The 20496-nt window shown below is 32.5% G+C and overlaps 1 long non-coding RNA gene across 1 annotated transcript; it reads right to left on the bottom strand.

Annotated features, from left to right (window-relative positions):
• Nucleotides 1–15659: 15659 nt before the first annotated feature.
• On the bottom strand, nucleotides 15660–18007 carry LOC131067669 (uncharacterized). The gene is made up of 3 exons (XR_009111858.2): nucleotides 17730–18007; nucleotides 17558–17640; nucleotides 15660–15963 (listed from the first exon to the last, which is right to left on the bottom strand). It is a non-coding gene; the product is annotated as an uncharacterized LOC131067669 (long non-coding RNA).
• Nucleotides 18008–20496: the final 2489 nt, after the last annotated feature.

Below are 20496 nucleotides of genomic sequence, written 5' to 3'. Positions count from 1 at the left end.
AATCAAATGAACCACATGTAAACCAAAATCACACACCAATCATCGCACCTCATCTATAATTATTCATAAAATACCAAAGTATCTAATCATCATAGATGAAAATATTTGGAAACCATTTCTTGATAAAATTCTCAATCACTCTTGTAAACTAATGACTAATAAAGTATGGAAAAACTATTTTGAGAGCTTAAGTCAAACTTGGAAGGTGTTAATTGTTTTTTTTTTTTTAATTAGGGAAAAAACAGGTTCTACAGGGACCCGAAACCACAAAGTTATAGACAAAAATATAATAAACAGTTTAAGTTCACCAGCACAGAAAAAGCTGTCAAAACGACAAGAGGATAACAAACCAAACAAAAATACAACAGGAAGTAAAAGTAGATAAACATTAACCTAAAGACTTTATAGTCTCATCTATCTCATTCCCCAAAGTGTTCATCTCTTGGGACACATTTCTTAGGTCCTGAAGCTCTTGATTGGAAGACTTTGCCTTTCTCTTCAGGGTGGCTCTGGATCTCTTGGAAGGACAAGACTCTTCTTTCTGGCCTTTTTCTCTGTCAGCATGAAGGTCCACAATCAAGGTACTCTAATGGGATTTTTCCAGTTTACCACCATCGTATTCATCATGGCCGCAAAATTCTTGATAATCTTGTGACTTTGTTTCATTATGGCATTCAAAGTTTCCTTGATTTCGCTAACTTGCCCCTCGATGTGCATGATTTTCTTCTCATTTTCTTTGTTCATTTTTTCAATAAGCTCCACTGTTCTCTAAAGACACTCCGCCATAGATAGTTTTTCTTCGTCCCTTCGGTCTTATGAGGCTACACTTTTTCAACCAACTCCTCCAATTTACTAGCAGTTGCCTTGTTCTTCAGGTTAATGTCTTTGATTTCATGAAAAGCCCATTTAAAAACCCTAAAAAGGTCCACTGCACTATTTTTGGCAATAGCCAACACATTAGATTGCTCATCCGGTTTAAAGTCTTTTGGAAATCTTCGCTTGTTCTCTCTATCAGTGGCAGGGTGAGAAGAATGAGATTCTCCAGGGGAGCTAGAAGTATTAGAGGGGTCACCCGATGAATCCTTGGAGTAAGAGACTAGCTTATTCTAAGGAGTGTCTTTTATTTTCTTTTTAGCCTCGGAAAGGGTTTTCATAGAGATATCTTGTTTGCTTGAAGACCTACTCAAAGGGGATTTTTTGGGCACCTTTTTAGGGGGGTGAGTAATTTCCTCTCCCTTGTCTAAATCCCTATCAGAATTACCCCCAAACAAACTAGTTTCAGTATCATACTCTTCATAATCCAAGGGCAAAATGCGATTGGACGGGGAGTAATTGTTTGTTGAAATGGTGGAAAATATTAATTTTAGAGACACTAATAAAATAGTTAAAAAAAGGTTTAATTGTATAAGGCTTCTCCACACAAGAACATCTTTTAACAGAATTTCAATTCTATGTATGAGTAACAAATTTTTATTAATGATATCAATTTTCCACAATCCATATTGTTTATTATGGCAATTTTTGAATTCGATTGTCTGTGTTTATTTGCATCAATGTTCCAGATCACATTATGTGATCCATTCTCAAGATCATAATTTTTTGTACTCCTTGAAAACTCTAACAATTGATTTTAATAATAAATAATATTTAAATATAATAAATAAATATTATTATTTATAAATATATTAACTTTATATTATATTTATACTTAAAATTTATTTGTTTTGATTTTTATTAGCCATTACACTATTTAATGACACATTAATAAAAGAAGACAATGAAGATTAAGAGGAACATTGATGGACATTTGAATAACAGGAATTGATGGGAACATTTTGAATGACAGCTCGTCCTTCACATTTCTGAGGAATTCTGTGTCATGTATCTCCATAGACGTGCTTTGATTGTAAGTCTCAATAACCTGTAAGATTCTGCAGGATAACAAAGTTAATTAAAACTCAGACAAAGACAAAGATATGCATATTAAAACTATACTAAGGATTGTAATGAGAAAAGACAGTTTTTGATGTTGGAGATGATATAACTAAGGGCTGCCGTATTGGGACGAAACGGTTGAGAAATCTAATCTTGAAGTCCAAGATTCTGTTTTATTTTTTAAGTTTATGTGGTGGAAAAGAACAAGGATAGATAATATCTGACGCAGGAGACAGCAAAATCTTTGGAAAATAGGATCTAGATTGCTCACTTTATCTTACACAAAAATGTTTGATTAAAGATTACTTGTACGCTTCACTTTCTTCCCATCATAATCCTGATGGAAACTTATTCCCCCTTCAGACTTCTCCAGTGAAATATCTAGGAGCAAAATCCTTGTTAAGATAAGGGAAACTTCAATAATTTTTTCAATGATATATGAGATATTTCTCTCTTTTTATTTCATTATTTTCATTTAAGTTTGGAATTTGATTTTAATAATTGTTATTATTATTTTATCCAATGGTTTCAAGAATGATGTATACTCTTCTTTTTTCTTTTTTTTTTAAACAACGAGCTTGTTTTAATATGTTTAGTTATCTAAATTATATATTGATTTTTTTGTTCGATAAATTTGAGTAAGACATTGAAAAGTCATAAAAAGAATAATAAATAGTCAGATTCTAGTAACTAAATATTTCATTGAATTCATCTTAACATAAATTTAACCTTTTCTTAAAACATTATTGCTACCACTCTCTAATTCAAATAACAATCTACTATCAATCGCATAGTTTAATTTTTTGGTTGTATTTATAACTACCAAACTCATCTCTACATGAAGATATGCAATGGAACAATATAATTCTATTGTTTTGAACAACTATTTGTAAGTTATTGTCTAGAACTATAAGGAGAACTATATATATATATATTGAGTGATATGCATTACATACACATGGAGGGGACAAAATCAAATAGACTCCTATAGCGGCCTGCACATTTTCATTTCTTCTATGCCTCACTTTTAATAGGAGGTGATATTTCCAAAAAAAATCATTCTTATACTCCTAGTCACAATAGAAAATTAGACCATTAAAATTAGCCTCAATTGATAGTGTTTCCTTCAAGTTACTAGTAGCCTCTGATATTTCTCAATGAAACTTGAAGATATTTTCAATAAGGCCATGAAAATATTCAAACTAAACATTAAAAATTTCCTCTATATAGTTATCAAAACCTTCAATACCATCATGAAGAAAGTAAGTACCCATGACCATAACAAGTCATTATTTACAAATGAAATATTGCATACCACAAAACAAATTGCACCTACCTACCCATTAGAACTAGTTCAAGAGGAAGTTTTTTAATAGCCATCTTAATCCCTACACATGAGGAGCCATCCATTCCCTTTGTCATCTCCCATATTTGCAAGACCCACATTTTTAAATATGGGATTTCAATCTACCTCCCCAAGAAATACATAAAATTCTTCTTCAATGCTTCTCCTCCCACTCCCTTATTACTCCAACGATAGTCTTTCTACTCATCATTGTCAACATGCTCTTTCCTTTTCCAACATTGAAAGAAGCTACAATTTGACATGGAGCCTATGAAAATCACTAGATCTAATCACTTTGATCACCTATGCATGAGCGATTATTGTCATTAAGTATCTTCTCCTACATCTAATGTGTAGTTATTCAACTAATCACATCCTACTTTAGTATGGCCTTCACAATTAGTGATAACCTTCATCCATAAGAAATGCCACTCTTTTTCATAATCTAACATGAGCCACCATGTACAAAAATACTATCACTAATTAATTTAAAACCTTTATTATATTACATTAAATTTTATTGTCCATTTATATAAATTTTAAATATTTAAAAATAAATTTTATTTTTTTAATAAAAAGTAGTAAAAGATTATCTAAAAAATAATATAAAACTAAAATAAATTATTATAGTCATAATGTTGGGGGTTATTTTTATTTTTAAGGTAAAATTAGAATTTTGATAGTTTCTAAACATTTTTACAATAGAATAGTTCAAAGGCATACAAGATGAGTTCCACAAGGGATGAAACATCTAGAAAGGACTAATATAGAAAATTGTAATGAAATCAATCAAAGCACAATATATAATGAGAAAGTCTAAATGATAGAAAACCATACTCTTGGTATGTTACCAAGAGACATAGTTGGGAGTACCCTTCTTCTCCCTTTGAAAAATAGTCCATGAAACATTGTTTTCAAGGTACTCATGGTGAGGAGTGATGAGGGAGGTGGATAAATCACTACCACCATCATGATCACATATATTGGGTGCGGCTTATTGTTACTACGCAAAATAATGATGTTTAATTTAAAATTATGTTGATAGAGAAGTGCTAAAAAAAAGGTCAAGAGATAATTCACCAATACTATATTTTTCTATGGTTTCAAATAAAAATATCAAATTTTAAAAATTCACTATTTACTATTATGTTTTAGGCTCATGTCTATAGAAGTGGTCTTCATTTGTGTTTTCTATAGAATTAGCATCCAATTTTGTGGAAATTATCTTCTTTGTCAAAATTATTGTGTAATCCACAATCCTGATCTCAATAATTCCTACAATCTAAATGGTATAAGGACCAACAATGTTTATAATCACTTTTGAGAATTTTCTTAATTGGAAGGGTCAACTCTAAGAAAAATAGTTGAATATAAAAAGTATATGTTTAATAGTTTTCAAGATAATATGCTCTATTAAATAATCTAGATTCTCTATATTTTCTATTATTCAAACTCTAATTATAATCAATAAAATAATCTTAGAGTCTCTTTAACTTTAAAAATAAATGAATAAATATCTTTAAATATAACAACAAAGAACACAATCTGCTAAATTTATTGATGTAGCTTTTCCTTGTTAAATCTAGTGAAAGCTAGACTTCTTTCAAAACCACCTTTTTTCCCGTCTTTCTCATAGCTGATTTTAGCAACCCCTTTCTCATCCCTGTTCTTGGCTCTACTGTGGAAACCATGGGTGGAGATCTTATTCAAACTAAGATAGATAAATGCAATAATTTCAAACAAAATGGTGTTCTATGGAAAAAGGTGGTGGAGTGCAATCTCGTGACATACATTGAAGGAATAAAGGGCTTCAACCCTTCTCTAACTAAGTAGTTTACCCAATCTTAAGATGAGAGAGAAGAGAAAGAATAAGAGAAAGAGAAAGAATAAGAATAAGAACAAGAACAAGAACAAGAACAAGAACAAGAAAGAATAATAAGAAAAAATAGAAGAAAAACAAGAGATGAAGAAGAAGAAAAAGAAAAGTCATATGACATTCATGCTCAAGGTGTCACTACACTAACTCTTCTTTCTATGGATCTTTTCTCAGCAAGGTGAGAGATATATGTATGTATTATGTAAGTTAAAATAACTTTAACTCATTGGAATGAATTTTTTTTGTTTGTTTAATATTTTTTATTATTTTTTATTAGGATAAACAAGTTTTGAGGGGACCAGAAACCCCATACAATAGGTTTGAAGGGACCTGAAACCTCTGGATAACACATGGATCTGGACCCAACAATAGGATGCTGCAAGAAAATATATCAAACACACCCAACAAACAACACTAAACAGAAGCCAACAAGATTACCAAGTTGACAGTTCCAACGAATCTAAAACACCTAGTAGATCATGAAGATAGAGAACAAGGGTTTGTCTGGTACCCTCAGCCAACAAGCGGCGTTTTCCTAGGCACCCTTAACCTGAACAAAAATCCTCAATAGATCATCAACAAAACCATATCCTACCAAAAACAAAGACTGGCTAGACTAGGCCCTTGAAAATTACCAGCATCCAACCTAGCCCTGAAGAAAAAACAATAAGTGGGGTTTTTCTAGGCTCCCTTAACCTTAAAAGTGGGTTTTATAGGGCTCCCACAAGTAGTAGAAATGTGGGGATTTTGGAAGGCTTCCCTAACCTCATCCCTAGGTTTTGAAAAGGCTCCCAAAACCATAAATAAGGATTTTGAAGCGGCTCCCTTAACCACAGTGAGATGAAATAGAAACCAAAGCATAACAGCATCCAAGCCAACAAGCATCCCCAAAATCCCCACCTCAATAGGGAAAGACAAAAAATAGCTTGAAAGCACGGATTCAACAATCAGAAAATGAACCTCCAAGACCACCAACAACAGACCAGCAACAGACCCCGAAGGCATCCAATGGTCAAACCACCACCAACAACCAGGGTAATCCATAGTCTTCCCCTTACTCCTGCCAACAGACATCATAGCCACCAAATCCACCTCAATAGGATAATGATTGTTACCAAACCCCACCATCTCAACCTCAATAAAAGATGTGGCCACCTCAATAGGACTGGAAGGAAACAACCCAATAGGGTGAGATATGAGAGACAAAAGTCGAACCAAGGGGACAGACAAAGAAAGACCCACAACAAGGCATAAAACCCCCTCCAGAAAAGCGAGATCCAAAACCCAAGGTGCAAGACATCCCAAAGGGAAGACTTGAGATATACCCCCAAGGTCCTAGATAAGAGGAACCACCACCGCACCCCAAGGGAAAGAAACAAAGGCATCAACAAAAGCCTCAACCCTAACGATCAGAGCATAGACAGGCACAACACCCATCATAGAAAGCATGGAGACCTTCCTGCATCACCAAAGGATGCCAAACACCACCTCGCACTCCCACCAACACCAACCCTAGGAGGAAAGAAGGCAAGCGTCGACAGAAAAAAGACTCTGTCGATAGTGAAACGGAGGACCAGGAACCTGTAGAACAACAAATGACCTACAAGGGCTAGACTCCCTACAAAGTCCTTCCACGTAGGAAGAAGTCTCTGCAAGCCAGCCGTAGGCAGCTCCATCTTCAAGAACAAGGGACGCAACACTCCAAAATCCAGGATCGAAAAGGAGAGAGCGAACCCCAAATAGAGGATCCATCACATCTCCTCTACTGTAGGCAGGGCCATCCAGGACCACAGTAAGGCGGCACTCCAAAGGGCGATGAAGCAGGAATCCAACCCACAAGGGGAAGAGATCTTCCTCCCCATCGCCATCATCATCTGTAGAATCCCGTGCCTTCTCAGCCGAAACCCTCAATCTACTCCCACTCCCACTCCCACTCCTGCTCTCACACATTTTTTTGTTGTTAATATTTTTTATTGTTAATTTTATGATTATTTTATATTTTGTTGACAATTTTTTAATTTTTTAGGTAATATATCATTTAGATGGGTATAAAGAGTCTAAATGTGATGAATATGTGTTGCTTTATGACAATTAAATTATTTTTTATTTAATTACAATGTTTATTAACATATATTCACAATTATTTTAATTTGTGGACTAATATTATTTACCATGGGAAGGAACAAGTGAGGACTATCCAAGCAAATTTAGCAAAACAAGATAAAAAAAAAGGAGTGCATGAAAAGACTATGTCAAATGAGAAAAGTTGGAGGAGAAGGTACACCATCTATACAAATTTTATATTAATGTATAAACAGATATTGAAGCAACTATTGAGAAAAGAAATGATGAATCAAATTTACTAAGTGTAAACCAAGAACAAATCCTAATCATCACACTTATTGAAACAAGAAATAATGAATCAAATGAACCACATGTAAACCAAATGCACACACCAATCATCGCACCTCATCTAGAATTATTCATAAAATACCAAAGTATCTAATCATCATAGATGAAATTATTTTGAAACCATTTCTTGATAAAATTCTCAATCACTCTTATAAAATAATGGTTAATAAAGTATGGAAAAACTATTTTGAGAGCTTAAATCAAACTTGGAAGGTGTTGATTGTTTATTTTTTATTAGACAAAAAAAAAAGTTTTACAAGGACCCAAAACCAGAGAGTTATAGACAAAAATATAATAAACAGTTTAAGTTCACCAACACGAAAAAGCTATCAAAATGATAAAAGGACAAAAAACCAAATAAAAAGATAGCAGGAACTAAAACTAGATAGACATTAACCTAAAGACTTTATAGTCTCAGCTATCTCATTCTCCAGAGTGTTCGTCTCTTGGGCCGCCTTTCTCAGGTCCTGAAGCTCCTGATTGGAAGACTCTGCCTTTCTCTTCAAGTTGGCTCCGGTTCTCTTGGACGAACAAGTCTATTCTTTTTGGCATTTTTCTCTGTCAGCATGAAGGTCCACAATTAGGGTACCCTACTAGAATTTTTCGAGTTTATTCACCATTGTATTCATTGTGGCCACATAATTCTTGATAATCTTGTGACTTTGTTTCAATATGGCATTCAAAGTTTCCCTAATTTTACTAACTTGCCCCTCGAGGTGCATGGTTTTCTTCTCATTTTCTTTTTTCAGTTTTTGAATAAGTTCCACCGTTCTCTGAAGATACTCAGTGATAGATAGATTTTCTTCCTCGGTCCAGATTGCCCCTTCGGTCTTCTGAGGTTACACTTTTTCAACGAACTCCTCCAATTTACTAGCAGTTGCCCTATTCTTTAGGTTAATGTCTTTGATTTCGTGAAAAGCCCATTTAAAAACCCTAAAAAAGGTCCACTGCACTATTTCTTGCAATAGCCGACACATCATCTGGAGATTCCCCGTCTAGCTTGAAACAATGTTCATCCGGTTTAAAGTCTTTTGGAAATCTTGGCCTATTCTCTCTATCAGTGGCAGGGTGAGAAGAATGGGATTCTTCAAGGGAACTAGATATATCAGAGGGATCACTCGATGAATCCTCAGAGTAAGAGACCAGCTTATTCTTAGGAGTGGCTCTCATTTTCTTTTTAGCCTTGGAAAGGGTTTTGACAGGGATCTCTTGTTTGCTCGAAGTCCTACTCAAAGGGGATTTTTTGGGTGCCCTTTTAGAGGGGAAGTAATTTCCTCTTCCTAGTTTGTATCCCCATTAGAAATACGCTCAAAAAAACTAGTTTCAGTGTCATACTCTTCAAAATCCAAAGGCAAAATGGGATTGGAGGGGGAGTAATTATTTGTTGAAATGGTGGAAAATATTAATTTTAGAGACATTAATAAAATAGTTTATAAAAGGTTTAATTGTATAAGGCTTCTCCACACAAGAACACCTTTTAACATAATTGCAATTCTATGTATGAGTAACAAATTTTATTAATGATATCAATTTTCCACAATATATATTGTTTATTACTGGAATTTCTCAATTCGATTGTGTGTGTTTATTCGCATCAATGTTCCATATCACATTTTGTGATCCATTCTTAGGATCATAAATTTGTTTACTCCTTGAGCTCTCTAACAATTGATTTTAATAATAACTAATATTTAAATATAATAAATAAATATTTTATTTAAAAATTAAATATTATTATTTATAAATATATTAACTTTATATTATATTTATAGTAAAAATTTGTTTGTTTTGATTTTTATTAGCCATTACACTATTTAATGACACATTAATAAAAGAAGACAACGAAGACTAAGAGGAACATTGATGGACATTTGAAATAACAGGAATTGATGGGAAAGTTTTGAATGACAGCTCATCCTTCACATTTCTAAGGAATTCTCTGTCATGTATCTCCATAGACGTGCTCTGATTGTGAGTCTCAATAACCTGTAACATTCTGCAGGATAACAACGCTAATTACAACTCAGACAAAGACAAAGATATGCATATTAAAACTATTACTGAGGATTGTAATGAGAAAAGACAGTTTTTGACGTTGGAGATGATATAACTAATAGCTGGCGTATTGGGACGAATCGGATGAGAAATCTAATCTTGAAGTCCAAGATTCTGTTCTATTTTTTAAGTTATGTGGTGGAAAAGAACAAGGATAGATAATGTCTGACGCAGGAGACAGCAAAATCTTTGGAAAATAGGATCTAGATTATTCACTTTATCTTACACAAAATGTTTGATTAAAGATTACTTGTACTCTTCACTTTCTTCCCATCATAATCCTGATTGAAACTTATTCCGCCTTCAGACTTCTCCAGTGAAATATCTAGTAACAAAATCCTTGTTAAGATAAGGGAAACCTCAATAATTTTTTCAATGATATATGAGATATTTCCCTTTTTTTATTTCATTATTTTCATTTAAGTGAGGAGTTTGATTTTAATAATTGTTTTTATTATTTTATCCAATGGTTTCAAGTATGATGTATAGTCTTTTTTCTTTTTTTTCTTTTTTTTTTAAGAATGAGCTTATTTTAATATATTTAGTTACCTAAATTATATATTGATTTTTTTGTTAGATAAATTTGAGTAAGACATTGAAAAGTCATAAAAAGAATAATAAATATTACTATTTTAGTAACTAAATATTTCATTGAATTCATCATAACATAAATTTAGTCTCTTTTTTTAAAACATTATTGCTAACACTCTCTAATTCAAAATAGAATCTATTATCAATCACATACTTCATTTTTTTTTTTGTTGTATTTATAACTACCAAGCTCATCTCTATACATGAAGATATGCTATGGAACTATATAATTCTATTGTTTTGAACAACTGTTTGTAAGTTATTGTCTAGAACTATAAGAAGAACTATATATATATTGAGTGATATGCATTACATACACATGGAGGGGACAAAATCAAAATAGACTCCTATAGTAGCTTGCACATTTTCATTTCTTCTATGCCTCACTTTTAATAAGAGGTGATATTTCTAAAAAAATCATTCTTATACTCCTAGTCACAATAGACAACTAGAACATTAAAATTAGCCTCAATTGATAGTGTTTCCTTCAAGTTACTAGTAGTCTCCTATATTTTTCAATGAAACTTGAAGATATTTTTAATAAGGCCATGAAAATATTCAAACTAACTATTTAAATTTTCTTCTATCTAATTCTCAAAACCTTCAATATCATCATGAAGAAAGTAAGTACCCATGACCATAAAAATTAATTATGTACAAATTAAACATTGTATACCACAAAACAAATTGCACCTACCTACCCACTAGCACTAGTTCAAGAGGAATCTTTTTCATAGCCATCTTAATCCCAACACATGAGTAGCCATCCATTCCATTTTTCACCTCCCATATTTACAAGAACCACATCCTTAAATATGGGATTTCAATCTTCCTCTTCAAGAAATACATAAAATTCCTCTTCAATGCTTCTCCTCCCATTCCCTTATTACTCCTCCTTACTCCAACAATAGTCTTTCGAGTCACCATTGTCAACATGCTCTTTCCTTTTCTAACATTGTAAGAAGCTATAATTCGACATGGAGCCTACCAAAATCACTAGATCCGATCACTTTGAGCACCACATCCTACTTTAGTATGCCCTTTATAATTTGTGATAACCTTCATCCACAAAAAATGCCACTATTTTTCATAATTTAACATGAGCCACCATGTACCAAAATACTATCACTAATTAATTTAAAACCTTGATTATATTACATTAAATTTTATTGTCCATTTATATAAATTTTTAATATTTAAAAAGATATTTTATTTTTATAATAAAAAGTAGTAAAAAGATTATCTAAAAATAAATATAAATTGAAAATAAATTATTGTAGTAATAATGTTGGGGATTATTTTAATTTTTAAGGTAAAATTAGATTTTTGAAAGTTTCTAACCATTTTTACAATAGAATATCTCAAGGCATACAAGATGAGTTCCACAAGGGATGAAACATCTAGAAAGGAACAATATAGAAAATTGTAATGAAGCTATCAAACAATGCACAACATGTAATGAAAAATTCTAAATGATAGAAAACCATACCCTTGGTATGTTACTAAGAGATATACTTGGGAATACCCTTCTTCTTCCTTTGAAAAATAGTCCATGAAACATTATTCTCAAGGTACTCATGGTGAGGAGTGAGGAGGGAGGTGGAGAAATCACCACCACCATCATGACCACTTATATTGGGTCGGGATTATTGTTTTTTATTAAAGAAAAAATAGGTTTTGAAGGGATCCGAAACCTGTAACAAGAAGTTACATATGATAAATCATTAAAGCCCCTCAAAATAGAGAAAACCAAAAAGATAACGGTTGGATAGGAAAACAAGACAATCAAAGAAACACACAACCCAACATCAACAAAAAGCTAGCAGAGGAATAAAGTAGCACCAACAAAAGGGACAACATTAACGCAAGTCCCATAAAGTTTCAACAACTTGAGCTTCCAGCCGGTGGGGCTTATTGTTACCATGCAAAATAATGACATTTAATTAAAATTTGTTGATAGAGAAGTGCTAAAATAAATGTCAAGATATAATTCACCAATACTCTATATTTTTGTATGGTTTCAAATAAAAATATCAAATTTTAAAAATTCAATATTCATTATTATGTTTTAGGCTCATATCTATAGAAGTGGTCTTCATTTGTGTTTTCTATAGAATTAGTATCCAATTTTGTGGAAATTGTCTTGTTTTTAAAAAATATTGTGTAATCCATAATCTTGATCTCACTAATTCCTACATTCTAAATGGTATAAGGATCAACAATGTTTGTAATCACTTTTTAGAATTTTGTTAATTGGAAGGGTCAAATGTAAGAAAAATAGTTGAATATAAAAAGTAAATGCATAATAGTTTTTTAAGATAATATGCTCTATTAAATACTCTAGATTCTCTATATTTTCTATAATTCCATACTCTAAGTATACTCAATAAAATAATCTTAGAGTCTCTTTAAATATAACAACAAAGAACACAATCTTTTAAATTTATTTATATAGCTTTGCCTTGTTAAATCTAGTGACAACTAAACTTATTTCAAAACTGCATTTTTTTGTGTCTTTCCCATAGTTGGTTTTAGCAACCCCTTGCTTGCCCCTGTTCTTGGCTCTATTGTGGAAACCATGGGTGGATATCTTATTCAAATTGAGATAGATAAATGAAATAATTTTAAACAAAATGGTTTTCTATAGAAAAGGTGGTGGAGTGAAATTTGGTGACATATGTTGAAGGAATCAAGGGCTTTAACCTTTCTCTATCTATGTAGTTTGCCCAATCCTAGGATGATAGAGAAGTCAAAGTGGGCAGGGTGAAATTCATGGTGTCTATGGAAACCATTGCAACTTCTATGGGTCTGGTGGTGGAGGACACAACCTTCCCAAAGAAACCTAAGGATAATTACAAGGAGGATTTCAAGAGGTTCTTGAAGTCAGGGGAGAAAGTTTCTCATCTATAGAGTGGTTTGAAAATAAATGACTTACTTGGGGTTTGGAAAGAGGTTGCACTACTCCTCATATGAAGTTCATCACCTTGGATAGGAGATTTAAATAGTTCCATTCTTAGCTTTTCCCCATGCTCAACCATTTGATGTATGGTGTAAAGATGAATTTCCCTTATTGGATCTGTTTCCCTACTTCTCAGTCTATGGTTGTTGCCAAAACAAAAGATGTCCTTTCCATGTATTAGGGGATTATTCTACATCTATAAATTTTTTGCCTAAATTTAACCCCCATGTGTGGGCTAGCTTGTAATCCCTGTAGTCCCACTTCGTGTGTTGAGTTGTTAGATAATCTGGATAGTAAAGATGTCATTTCCAATCCTAAACCTAAAGTGACCCTACCTGAGTTAACCCTAGCAGGATGGCTAAATCTAAGAACCCCTCAACCCCTCCATTATTGAGTGCATTGCGAAGAGCCAAAGGTAGAGGAGAATGATTCTAATAACTCTACTTCATCATGGTCTATTGGGTTTGAGTAGACCTAGACAATCCTATCAATAATGTTGCCACCCCTTAGAATCCCCTCACTTGGCTCCCCTACCCCTTCACCTCCGAATTCACTAAGAAAATAGGACTAACCTACCTTTGTGGATAAGATTAATGAACTTTGTGATGACTTCAAGAAATAGGAAGCTATAATTTGTTATCTTTTGGGGTAATTAAATGTGGTGAAAAAGAAAATTAATAGACTAGAGGCCTTCATTGAATCGGATGCTAGAGTTTCAAGCTGGACAGTGAACGATAAGGACCAAAGGGTTTGAATGGTAGCCAATAATTTTGTTGAAAATCTTGAAAGGTGGCAAGGCATGGAGGAGGAATTGAAGGGGCTCTACGATAAGATGGACTAGAAGGAGTACATGAAGGAGATGATGAAGGCTATTCGGGTTCTGTAGGACAACCAAGTGTCCCTTAAAAGGAAAATGGAGGAAATGATAGCTTAGAATAATGAAATTTCCAAGAATAGTTTTGTTTCTCTATAGGCCATTTAGGAAGAAATTGACAGGAGGCAACTAAGAAAGAAGCATCACTTGCTATCCTCCCCTACTACTGGTTTTGAGTCGTCAATGTCCAAGGTGAAAGCTACCCTAGAGTCCTTTGCTATTTCTTTATGTAAAGATTCAAACAAGAGGCTCTCCTTCTCTGGCAAAGTGAAAGTGATGAGCCAAGAATGGAAAATTGAGAAGCCCCCCACCAAGTAGGCCATTGGTTTGTGTCTTCAATGTGGGTGTGTCTGTTGGTTTTTTGTTCTAGTTGTCTATTTAGTTATTCTAGTCTTTGGATTTTGTTGTGTTTGGTTTTGGGCTCTCACTCCTTGTGAGTCCTTGGGTTTCCTTACAATGCAACTATGTAATGGTTGGGACCTCTACTAATTTAATCTAATTAGAACAACAAAACACATAATAATAATATAAGTTAATTAACTAAAAAAAAACAATAAAATAATTATGGCATTCATGGTATAATATGATGATTAAATCACATCATTGTTATTGTATTTATCAATATTCAAGCCCTTATTTGACATTTGTGTTTGTGGCTCTAATCCTTCATATTAAAATTGTTGGCATTCATACCAATAAATTCTTGCTCCAAAGTTTAGTCAAGCTTAATGAAGTGCATTCATGACCTCATTCGACTTAAACCAAACTAAATTTTTTATATAAATTAAAAAATGATAAAAACAAAACTTACTTTAATAATAAAAGAGATCATATTTGTACATTTAACAAACTTTTATGGAACAAACTTAAAACATAAAAAAAAAAAAAATTGAGTATAGAAAATTCATTATTGTGAAATAAACCTAAAAAAGATCAAAGGTTAAAAATGAGATTAGTGATATTAAATTTCCACAATCTATATTGCTGTTCAAAAAGATTAAACATTAGGGATGAGATCCATGGACCAATTTTTGAATAACGAGCATTAGATCCCGGGCGAGCGATCTCGTGAGAGGCAGTGAAGGATGAGATAGAAAACGACGAAACGCACGTGGTGATTACAGTGGCGGTTCTTTCTGAACCTGGAAAAAGATCACTTTGAATATAATGTTTCTGCCATGGGCAAAGAGAAAAACAGTCTGAACTAAATATGTTAGTTTAATCCAAACTTATCTTTGGATCTCTCTTCTAACACGATCCATTCCTTGTCTGTTAAGAACTCATTGCATAATCGTTTTGTAATTTTCAATACGAACACAAATGAAAAAGCCTATCTGAAACTGATACGAACGTTTTGTCTGAGAGCTGGGAATGAGTGCCTCAGCAATCTCGTGAAATCTTTTCCTCACGAGCATTCACATTCTTTCTCGTGACAAAACTCTTGTTTTTCTCTTCGTTTGCTACAATTCATTCAATTACAGAACTTGGACGTACTGGTGGCATATTAACAAAGCTCACATTCTTTCTTTGTATACTACAAATAGTAAAAGCAATTTGTTGGGTACAACACTTTAATACTCCATCTACTGCACTCTGCTATGAAACCAGGAAGTATGCAGAAAAACATCTCATATTAGGAATGCAGACGAAATTAGAATATTAAAACATGGAGGAAAGTGGTAAAAAAGAGTCTTGTGACTCGGTACTTTTTAGAGAACGTTCAAAACAGGAAATTAAATGTGCACTGCAAGAAAATTCCAGCCGAAAAGACACATTTTTCTTCCACAATTAATATGCATATATTTGTTTTTTCTTTCCTGCTGGAATCCTAAGATAGCCGCTCTGCCTTTTCAGCAGAAGGGTATATATATAACTTTTAACTCGTCACATTCTTCTAGCTCCACTGGTTTCAAAGCCTGCACATAAATTAAAAACATATCCCATCATTACATACTATGTTAACTGTTGTTGTTTAAAAAGAAATAATATGTTGTATTCATGAATGGAAGGAAATACAGGAAATCAATAGAACTAAGATTTGTGAATTGATTATCATTCAAACTAATCAAGGAGAATATATAAGTATTGCAGCAAATCTTAGCATTACAAACACCCACTAGCTTCCAATGATCATTGTAGTGAAAATGACTTTTATACAAGCAGTACTAATGACCCGACAACATTATCATTCACGTTTAAAAGTTTACTCAGATGTACTTAAAACTATATATTTATATACAAACTTTAAACCCATCATAACCCAGCATATCAGAGAATCATTGTTGATCGTTTGATTCATATTAGTATGAGAGACCAATTATCATTACAGAATACCATTTGCAAAAGGCATTATGACTGCATTTGACATTTTTCTCTTCTTTTGAATAAAAATTGTGGCAGGAAATGTGGAGTTAATAATGCTAATGAAAAATTCAGGTAATGGGTACAGTCAGCCAACAAAATGAATCTCTATTGTACTCATTTAAGCTGAAAACGCAGTAATTACGTCAATATTGAAAACTCTTTGATTTAAGACTACGTTGAAATATTTTGTAGCTTTTCCCCAGTTATACTTATTTCATCAAACTACTCAGTTTTACCTATCTCATCAAACATATATACCATACATATGGTTGATCCTGTGTTTCAATAACAAGTTGCTACTTCAGAGTATATGAAAATACAATCTATTCAATGGAATAACTATTAACCTTTTCAGTTTTGTTTTGATGTGACTGGATTTTAAGAGCCATAAAATCCTATTTATCTTTTAATATAAAGTAAAAGTTCTAATCTGTGAAACCATATTTTTATAATCTTTTAATTAAGAGAATTCAAGACGCAGTACAATGGAATTAACCAAACACAAGCTTGTAATCTTTAAAAGAAAGTAAAACACCTGCAAGACTAAACTGCCAACAGCAGACTACTTTTTAGCATTTAAAAAAGATATCACCTCTTACATAATTAATTAAAGTTATATATAGCATAGGCATCTAGATTTGTGATTACTGTAGTAACATCATGAGATCTATCAACCCAGAATATCAAGGCACATTAGAATCAAGACTCAAATTTAAGAAATTAATGAACCTCATTAATCAGATTTGGCAGAGTTAATCCTGGCTTTTAGTATATTACTAAAGTATAGACCTGTCACGTTGGATTTTACCAATCTTCTAGTAGAGCATTCTGGTCACAAGGAGTGCTTGCCTTACAGTTAGGGTTTCTAATTGTTGAAAGAATAGCAATAAATCTGAAGTTTTTCACAGTCCATCAAAAAGATAGAATGTTTTCTGATGAACTGTGTGAATTTTGTTTACATCAACTTTTTCACCATATCTCTTTTCTCATCCTGATGAGAGATCTAAATGATTAATATAAATAACACTCATTTCTATGAGTAGTTAATAATGTTAAAAGAACAGACATGTCAAACTGAGATAATGATAGATACTGAATTGTATGATATGATATGTTGTATACCCACTTGGAGTCTTTCTGACATACCCTTTTGTGAGGTCGGCCATTAAAGATGAGCTGCAGCTTTCACAATCCGAAAAATCTTGAGAAAGTGAAGCAGGTTTTGTTGCCTGCATCAAGCACATATGCGCGGTGAAAGGAAGAAAAAGAGGCAGAAATGAACTTAAAGCAGATTTAAAATAATACCCATTTGAGTTACCTTTGTGGGCTTAGGAATTATGGCTCTCAACCTTGCATACAGTAGGTTCAATTTCCTCTCTCTTCTTTGTTTGAGAATACAGCGCTTGATAACCCTTTTGTATAGAGAAGCTTTTAAGCTTCCTTTCCGGGAGGCTCTTATAATCATATACTTCATTCTTTCTGGCCTTGATGAAGGGAAAGAGTGTTCATACAGAGGTGATTTATAGGATGAAACCCTGGCAGAAAGTATGCATCTGAATGAGTGGGCTTGAATACCGGAGAGTCACGAGATTTGCTGTATGCAAACTTGGTGTACTTTTGATTGTGAATTGACTGGCCACGCGTTTTATTTGAAAAGATGCTCCATCCTGATAACTCCGATTTTTTGTTTCTAGGTTTTTATTTTTGGACTGAGGGAAACAAGCTTTTTCAAAAAATATTCTTTAAGCTGGACTGACTTGGCCATTTCAAAGTAATGGCTTTATTATTAGTGTAAATTACTCGAAGCTATAAAATCAAACTCAGATTCTGTATTTAACAAGGGTTAACGACTGATTACTCACTATCTCTTTTCTCATTTTAATTCTGATTATGTGTGAATAAATTGTTTATAAAAATTATCTTTAATTTTATTATTATTTAAAATATGTATGATAATGATATTGTTCTGATTAAGTAAATCAGGAAAGGATTTGAACTTTTACATAGCAGTCCACTGGCAGAAAAGAGGGGTCTCATGGGAGACAACTCAACATTAAGGACGAGGACCAGCAAAACAATCAGAATCAATCATAATGATAATATTGCTTTTATAGTTTTATAAAAATATTTATAAAAGTATAAAAAAAGATGGTCAAATAATTTAAAGATTATGCTATTTTATAACCATAAATTCTTGCAATTTTATAAGAAAGAAGATAAGACAGAAATATTGTTACTTAGCAATGATGAAGTAGGATATTTTAAATACATTCATTTAGAAAAAATATTGATGAATTATTTTATTTTGATTATATCATTTTTTTATTACATACATATATTGAAATATAAGTTTTTATTTAAGAATTATAAACCAATTTTTTTTTTACGCAAAAGACTTTAATTTTTAAATTTATTCTTATTTTCCTCTCTTTGCCTTAACTTTTAATTTATTAAAAAAACTTTAATATTTCTGGATGCTTTAACCATAAATTCTTGCAATTTTATAAGAAAGAAGATAAGACAGAAATATTGTTACTTAGCAATGATAAAGTAGGATACTTTAAATACATTCATTTAGAAAAAATATTAATGAATTATTTTATTTTGATTATATAATTTTTTTTATTACATACATATATTGAAATATAAGTTTCTATTTAAGAATTATAAACCATCTTTTTTTTTTACACAAAAGACTTTAATTTTTAATTTTATTCTTATTTTCCTCTCTTTGCCTTAACTTTTAATTTATTAAAAAAACTTTAATATTTCTAGATGCTTTAACCATAAATTCTTGCAATTTTATAAGAAAGAAGATAAGACAAAAATATTGTTACTTAGCAATGATAAAATAGGATATTTTAAATACATTCATTTAGAAAAAATATTGATGAATTATTTTATTTTGATTATATAATTTTTTTATTACATACATATATTAAAATATAAGTTTTTATTTAAGAATTATAAACCATCTTTTTTTTTTACACAAAAGACTTTAATTTTTAATTTTATTCTTATTTTCCTCTCTTTGCCTTAACTTTTAATTTATTAAAAAAACGTTAATATTTCTAGATGCTTTAACTTTCAATTTACTAAAAACTAGAACACAACTAACATATATTTGAAAAAATCCAATAATCCATCAAATGAATAGAGAATGGTTCCTACCCACTCCATTTCAAAATTGCCTCTCCTACCTAATGGCTCATCTCCTATGTTGGACATAGTGGTGGACTTGAGGCATGGAGGAGGATGTCTCTCATGTAGCAAACACTTTTGCAATGTCTCTATCCTTACTTTGTGTTGGTGTTTAGATTGCTCACTTGTTGATGTTGGTGGTGTTATGTAGCTTCCTATTGATTGTTTGTAGTGAATGGTGGTGACATGTTTGGTGGAACTCCTCTATTTTATTGGTCTCCTATTGGGGGTTTTATTGGGGAGGGTGTCCTCTATGATACTCCCTCTCATTTGGATGTCAGTGGACTTGGTTCTTTTGCCCCTTTTAACACTAGTTCCCATCCTCTCACCTATGTTGACTTTCTATGGAAAATTATATCAGCTTCCTCTTAAGGTTGGGCCCCTATGCTAGTGCCTTGTGCCCCCACCCCTCTTGTGATGGTTTTGCACAAGGAAGTGATTGATAATGCAATTTTTTTCTCTAGATGGAGCCTGGTGTATAGTTTTAGCAACCTTTTGGCTTTTGTGGCTAATTCGAAGAAATTGATGTCTTCAAATTGGCTCCCTTTGGTGGACGGTAAGATAGAAATTTACCCTTGTGCTAGAGGCTTCTTTTGTTGCTAGTTTTACTTCTTTTGACGATACGGATGCTATTCTTGGGATAATTGTTTGGACATGGGATTCATACCCTCTCTTACTTCACCCTTGGATGCCTTGTTTTAGCTATCTCAAGGATTTAGTTGAGATTTTCCTTATTTTGGTGATAATTCATTTCCTCCCCTTACAGTTTTCGTTTATATATACCTATGGTTTGATTTGTAATGCCTTGGGCAGATTTTAGTGGGTGGATGCTACTAAAACAATTTTTTTCCATGCCTCCTTTTCACAAATTCTAGTGAAGATTG

The sequence above is a fragment of the Cryptomeria japonica genome, chromosome 8 (assembly GCF_030272615.1).
Source record: "Cryptomeria japonica chromosome 8, Sugi_1.0, whole genome shotgun sequence".
Taxonomy (NCBI): domain Eukaryota; kingdom Viridiplantae; phylum Streptophyta; class Pinopsida; order Cupressales; family Cupressaceae; genus Cryptomeria; species Cryptomeria japonica.
This window is presented reverse-complemented; position numbering and strand designations above follow the sequence as displayed.